Source organism: Saccostrea echinata, unplaced genomic scaffold (genome assembly GCF_033153115.1).
Source record: "Saccostrea echinata isolate AGI-Se365-2 ecotype Australia unplaced genomic scaffold, CSIRO_AGI_Sech_v1 ptg000014l, whole genome shotgun sequence".
Lineage (NCBI taxonomy): Eukaryota > Metazoa > Mollusca > Bivalvia > Ostreida > Ostreidae > Saccostrea > Saccostrea echinata.
In genome coordinates this window covers 2,711,847-2,719,887 of record NW_026889763.1, presented here as the reverse complement: position 1 = coordinate 2,719,887, position 8,041 = coordinate 2,711,847, and positions in this window count along the sequence as shown.

The window sequence follows — 8,041 nt, the reverse complement described above, 5'->3', positions numbered from 1 at the left end:
ACAAGTTTAGTAGAAAATAATAATTTGTTCAAGGTTAGGTTTCTAATAAATTTGTAATATTCAAATACAATTACACATGTATGTCTCATTCTACATATTTTGGAGGCGCGTGTGAATGTGGGATTTTGTATTTCCTTACGCTCGATATGCGTATATTTTGGGCGCTTTGTATATATACAGTTGTACATTTTTGGGGCGTTGACAAAAGAACATATATTAGATTACATACATGTACATTTAAGTTTCAAAAGTTCATTACTAGTAGGAATTAATTAAGGTAACATATTTTGAATTTTGTTTGAAATAAAACAGACAATTACCTCGATATCGAGAAATAAATTGTTTATAAAAATAATTATGCAACTTTCCTGTAAATCAGCGAATAAAATATTAATTGAAATGTACTAGTGATTTAATCAAAGATATTATGAAAAAATCTGAAAGATTTACATATTTATCCACTCATGACTTAGTTTACAAAATGAATTTGGAATGACCATTCTATGATTTGTTTTGTGTATGACTAGGTCGCTGGATCACACGCCGATTGATCCCCGGTGACCTCCTTTGCCACGCGCTATCTAGGGAGGTGTTACGTAATTGTAAACATACAAGGTGAATATAAAGGCGTGCACTTAATGGCTGTGAATAGTCTATTCTTCAATTGAAAATTATGTTTTATTTCTCACTATATTGTTTTTTTTATACGATAAGAAGAAAAGGTTATCTTTTTTCCTCTTTTAGTAGACTGGTTTATTCGACTTTGAAAAAAAAATGAAATAAAAGGGAAAATTGTCAACAAAAATAACTTGGAAATAAAGCACAAAACACTTCAAGAACCTTTATCTAAAGAATATCAGCATCTAATGTAGCCAGGTTTATTATTTATAGTAAGTTTATTTAAGTTACACGCATGAAGAGCTCTCGTTTACTTGCTGAATGAAAACAGTTACCTGTATATGGGTCAAGCTTCTGGCGCATTTAAAACACAAGACTCAAACAAAATAACATTTTCGTGAGATCAATAAGATGTTAAAGAACAACTTTATTTACGGCAGCTATTTCGAAATATTTACCGTTTTTGAGTTATAAAGCAAAGACTTTAAAGGGCTTCAGATCCCTAATTTTAGGGGCCAGCCCCTTTTTAATGGAGTCAAATGAAAGGCCTTTAAATTGTGCACAACTTTTATTCTGCATGTCTTATCAAAATATTTTTAGTTTTAAAGATACAAAGGAAGATATGTGTAAATTTTCTTTTAGGCGTTCTAATTTTTGACCCCTATATAGCGCCATTTTGAATACAGAAATCGAAAAACAATAACCGATGTGCACAACTTCAATCCTTCTTTTATTTAAATTCGGTAGAATTTCTGCTCCAGCTATTGTAGTCTCGGAGCCTTTGTCTGGAAATGAAGCCTCCCAAATTTTCATTTAAAGGGAGATAACCCAAAGCCGGAAGTGGATATTTGGAATGTTTGACAGCATTCTGATAGACTTTTCTAACGTCTATAAACTCTGCAAATTTGAGCAAAATCCGTTGAGAAATGAGCGAGATATGAGGTCTCAAAGTTGGCGTCTAGGAAAAAGAAGAAAAAAAAAAAGAATAATAATCTTAACCATCAGAGTCAGTAAAAGGTCTTCCGTTGGAAACGGAAGATCTTAATAATAATAATAAGAAGAAGAAGAAGAAACAGTAGAATCACTATAAGGTCTTCCGTGAAGACGGAAGACCTTAATAAGAAACAGTAGAATCACTATAAGGTCTTCCGTGAAGACGGAAGACCTTAACTAGAAACTCATTGCGAGCAATGAGAGGTCTTCCGTCCGATTTTGAAAATAAAAACGAAATTCAAGCTGAAAAAAGTGATAAAAGAAATTCAGACACTGGAGATTTAACCCTGGTCGTCAGTGTGAAAATCCAACGCGCTAACCATTAACAATTCACTTTTTTGCATCACTTCCTGTCACAACCGGAAGTAACGGCGATACAAGATTTTCTCGCGATTCAAATAAACTGATGACTGACTATCAGTCCTGAAAGTTTAAGACTTCAGTCGTTTACTGTTGCCGAGCAATATTGTGAGAACAAATTCTAATTTTGAGGACAGTTAAACAAGCGACCGGGAGTGAATTTAAAAAAAAATCTCTGACGTTTCTCTAGACATCTGCAGTATCTACAAAATGCATAAAAACATTTCAAGTACTTTATCGATAAGCATTATTTATGAGAAAGTTAAATATCGAAATAACATAGTTTATCACCTAAAACCGGAAGTTGACGTTTTTGTTTCCGGTGGAATCTAACATATTTCAAAACAGCGAAAGAGATGTAATAAAGTGATGCAAACTTTAATTTTAAAAAGAAAAGTTAAAATTTTTGATTTCTTTGATCACTTCCTGTGATGACCGAAAGTTACGACTGACGCGTTTAACCAAAATGGTTTTGCCTATTCATCAAGGTCCATTACTCATAAAGATTTGGTGTTTTTATCTTTTACCTGTTTTTGAGATCTCGCTCAGACAATTTCTCATTTTGAGGACAGAAAAACACGCAACAGGAAGTGAATTTTTGAAAGATATTTGAGGTTACTCTAGACATTTGCAGTTTGAATAACATATTTAAAATTCATTTCAAATACTTTATCTATAAAGAATATTTATTGGAAAGTAAAATACTCAAATTATTTCGTTTTTCTCTTATAACCAGAAGTTGTTTTTGTTTCCGATGGGACCAACATCTTTCGAAACTGCGAAAAAGATGCAATAAAGTGATGCAACTTTTAATTAAAAAAAGAAAAGTTAAAATTTTAGACTTATTTGATCACTTCCTGTGACGACCGGAAGTGACGGTTGACGCTCTGAACCCAAATGGGTTTGGCTACATCTTAAGGTCTGTTGCTCATTTAAGTCTGGTGTCTTAATCTCTTACCGGTTTCGAGATCTTGCTCAGACAACTTCTCATTCTTAGGACAGAAAAACACGCGACCGGAAGTGAATTTTACAAAGAAATTTGACATTACTCTAGACATTTGCAGTCTGAAAACCTTTTTAAAATTCATTCCAAATACTTTATCCATAAAAGATATTAATGGGAAAGAAAAATACTCAAATTATGTGGTTTTTCTCTTATAACCGGAAGTTAACGTTTTTGTTTCAGGTGGGACCAACATATTTCAAAACTACAAAAGAGATGCAATAATGTGATGTAAGAATTGATTTCAAAAAGGAAAGTTGAAATTTAACGATTTCTTTGATCACTTTCGTAAGCGACCGGAAGTGCCGACGACGAACGAAAAGGTGCCCTCTCCAATCTAGAAATCATGTTCTATCATCTTTAACAAGTCTCCAGTTCATATCTTTATCCATTCTTGAGAACACTCACGGACAAAATGTCATTTTAAAATCAGAAAAATGTCCATAACTTGGCACTGGAATCGAATTTACCAAAAAACGGAACTTTATATAAAATTCATATAAAGACCTTATATCCCTGAAAATTTCAAAGGAATTCATTGAATAGTTTTTGAGAAATCGCATGCACAAAATTTTGTCTAAAAAAACAAGAATAATAACTAGAAACTCATTGCAAGCAATGAGAGGTCTTCCGTCCGATTCTGAAAATTAAAACGAAAATTCAAGCTGAAATAGTGATAAAAGAAATTCAGACACTCTGGAGATTTAGCCCTGGTCGTCAGCGTGAAAATCCAACGTGCTAACCATTCACCATTCTCTTTTTTGCATCACTCCCTGTCACGACCGGAAGTAACGGCGACACACGATTTTCATACGATGGAAATAAACTAATGACGGACTATCAGTCCTGAAAGTTTCAGACTTCAGTCATTTATTGTTGCCGAGCAATTGTGAGAACAAATTCTAATTTTGAGGACAGAAAAACACACGACCGGAAGTGAATTTATAAAAAAAAAATCTCTAACGTGTCTCTAGACATTGCTGTATCTACAACATGTATTAAAACATTTCAATTCTTTTCTATAAGCTATATATGAGAAAGTTAAATATCGAAATAACGTATTTTATCTCCTAAAACCGGAAGTTGAAGTTTTTCTTTCCGGGGGAGTCTAACATATTTCAAAACAGCGAAAGAGATGCAATAAGGTGATGCAAGTTTTAATTTAAACAAGAAAATTTGAATTTTTTGATTTTTTTATCACTTCCTGTGACGACCGGAAGTGACGGCTGACAGTTTAATCCAAATGATTTTGCCTACTCTTCAAGGTCTATTACTCATATAAGTTTGTGGTCTTAATCTCTTACCGTTTCTGAGATCTCACTCAGATATTTTCTCAGTTTGAGGACAGAAAAACACGCGACCGGAAGTGAATTTTGCAAAGATATTTGAAGTTCCTCTAGACATTTGCAATCTGAATAACATATCTAAAAATCATTTCAAATACTTTACTTATAAAAGATTTTTATGGGAAAGTAAAATACTCAAATTATGTAGCTTTTCTCTTATAACCGGAAGTTGTCGTTTTTGTTTCCGGTGGGACCAACATATTTCGAAACTGCGAAAGAGTTGCAATAAAGTGATGCAAGATTTGATTAAAAAAAAAAGAAAAGTTGAAATTTTTGATTTCTTTGAACACTTCCGGTGACGACCGGAAATACTGACGACGAAAACTAAGGTAATTTCGAGCATTTAAATGTCATGGTCTATCATCTCTAATGTTGCCTGTTATATAAAAAGTTTTATTTAAATATGACAAAAACTGATGAATTGGTAGTACTTTAAAAAAAAGTTAACAGACACACAAACAAACGAAAACCGACATCCTACTAATGCCTAAGCTTTTTTTAACTGCATGATCTATGAAAACTTACTGGTGGCATACATGGTAAAAGTAACTTAGTACAACCAGGGGCATTAATTTGCATTAATGTAATTTTGCTTTCTCTATTCTGTCTTTCTCTAAACGTTATTTTATCTACATATTGCATTTTCGTTGAGTTTCCTCCATTGTTTATTCCTCCACGTGCCCGTGCTAAAAATAGCGCCACGCGAAGTTTCATAAAAACGGGAGGTAACTCTAAAACTAAGACAACGATTGGCACTAACGTACATTTCATCAAAAAGATAATAAAGTTAATACTTAAAAACAAAGCATGAGGAATTGATTAAATACAAAGAATAGGAAATTTTGAAAGCCTTAGGGCCCATTTTTTTCTGGGCATACCTAATGCTCGTTATGATCTTTTATCAAATAGTTAACACGTTGGAATTTCCCGAAATTACATGTTTGTGTACTACAGGATAATTAATTCTCAAGATATTGAAATTCAGCTGATTTACCCTCCATTGTCACGCTTCCCAGCATAGTCGCCGATCAGCGACCGTGTTTGTTTAGCACAGTCCGCTTTCCCTCGAGGCATGCCAGATGCATTGCAGTCGTAGTATAAACACAATTAACTACTCAAGTCATTAAAAAGTAGGTGTAAATACTAACATGCAATAAAAATTTAACCATGGCGGCCGCCGATTTTAACCATGGCGCAGCTCGTTTAACCATGGCGCACATAAATTTAACCATGGCGGGCCGCCATGGTAAAACCCCTTGTGGAGAACCCTGCCTATCTGAACAATCTTTCAGCAGAAAGAAAGGGTAGGGGTGTCAAAATTCGAAAATCCTATTTTGTATTTCAAATATTTTTTTTTTGTACAATGTACATGTATTTTAAAAAATGTAATCAATAAGCATTATTCTTACAATTTGTAAACAATTGTTATTCAAGAAAATGTTATACAAGAAAACCTTAGCGTTCTTTTGACTTTATTTCAGAGCACTTTACTCTGACAGTAGCCAAGACGTTTTAAAGCGCTAACTTGAATTAGTCTGGCCCTCAATTGATTTCCAAAGATTTTCCTTAATCTCATTCTCCTGACTTGACCATTGAACCACTGGGAATATAAGGGGGGAAATTAGCTACACTTTCCAGGGATCTCCACAAGGGATGGCGGCCCGCCATGGTTAAATTTATGTGCGCCATGGTTAAACGAGCTGCGTCACGGCGAATATGCCCTGAACAGGTCCTGTGCACATGTATTTCTAAGGAAATCATTAATAAACATTTACAAAAAATTAAAGAAATTGTGCAGTAACATAACGTTTACGATGTCTAATGTGATCATAGTGAGAGTCAACAAGCATCTGAATCAGATTTTGGTGGAAATGAACAGGAACTTATATGTGCAATATACAATAATTGATATATAGGCTCCTCTTGAAAACATATGAGAATTCGTCTTGTCAAATTTCTTTTACCCTTGTTTTTAATCAATTCAATTTTGATTTTAATATTTAGTTCTTTTATCTTTGCGAAAAAATGTACACAGAGTTTCGATTTTAGAGTTAACTCTTGTTTTAAGGAAAAGTCGCGTGGCGCTATTTTTAGCACGGACACGTGCTAAAATAATGGAGAAAAATCGGCGAGAAATGCAGTGTAGAAAATTAAACGTTTAGAAAAAACAGAAGAGAAAGCAAACTTACAGTTTTATCAAATTTATGCCCTTGGTTGTATTAAGTTTTGATACTCAATCAGTAAGTTTTCAAGACCATACATGTATGCAGTTAAAAAGCTCAAACTGTTCGTTTGTGTGTCTGTAATTTATTTAAATAAATCTTGTCACACAACAGGCAACATCAATTCTATATATCAGTTTTTGAATAGAATAAGACGAATATTGTTGTCATGGTTAATTAAAAAAAAAGATCTATAAGGGTTCTTTTAAAAATGCTTCCGCAGTTTTGGTCTAACTATAATAAAACTTGGTACATTTGTAGAGTAAACTAAGATACATAATCCTTTTTATTGATTTTTTTTCGGGGGGGGGGGGGGTATTATTTAAGAAAAGAATGGCTTATCCAAAGAAATAACGCTCACCTGCATTTAAATAGAGGTAAGTAATAACATTTAAACGTAATCATCTAAAAGCATTTACAAGTTATCTGAAAAAGAGTCCCAATTTACCAAATCCGACTTTTAGGCTGTTCTTAGAAACAATCATTTTATATAATAATTTTGGCTTTATTTCAAGAATAGGAGAAGTGATTTGATGATTTTTTTTTAGCCATTAGCCAACAATGCAATTTCATATAAGTTGAAATAACATAAAAAAATGATTGCAGGTGCTTTATGAATCCTTAAATGTGAGTCAGGTAGTAAGATCTGTTATGAAGGGGTAGCAATATTTATTTTTGACATTAATTTTTTGAAGAAAAAAATAGTGCAGGCATGCATGAAAATACTCACAATGATTCTTAATGATCTTTCCTCCAATGCTTAGAGACCTTAAAAACCGAGGTTCCGTGTCACGGCAGGCGTTGGCAATAAAGATCCCTCACTGCTTAATGGCCCTGAGTGCCGAGTAAAGGTCAAAATTTTAAGCCTTTCACTGGTATATGGTGACGTCTCTATATGAGTGAACAATTCTCGAATGGGACGTAAAACAACAAAGTCAATCAATCAATCAATCCAATGCTTAAGTTTCTTAATCAGAGACATTAATTATGACTCTGCTAATCTTGTGCTTTTAATTTCTATTTTTTCCCTTCGAAATACATTCGCTGAATGAGAATTTAAAAAAAAAAATGGCAGCAAGTTATCGAATGACTGAAGTACACATAAAAGGAAAGTTTTTGCCATCAATTCATACCAGTTGTATTTATGCATTTAATGCAAGTATTAATGTAAATGATTTCACTTTGATTTCATTTTTCTGTATGTATAAACTCTAGGATCCACGTCTTGGCTGATCTATTCGATGCCATGTTTAGTGCCTTTTGATACACACGCGCTGATCACCATTTACGCAATAGCCTACATAACTACATGGTCGCCCGCGTGGCGCAGTGGTTAGAGCGTCTGCTCTAGAGTCGCGGAGTAAGGAGTTGATCCTTACCTCGCGGGTTCGAATCCCACTGTGGGACGTGGAGACCGGTCCTTCGGATGAGACCGTATAAACCGAGGTCCTGTGTCGCAGTAGGTGCTGGCACGAAAAAGATCCCTCACTGCTCTATGG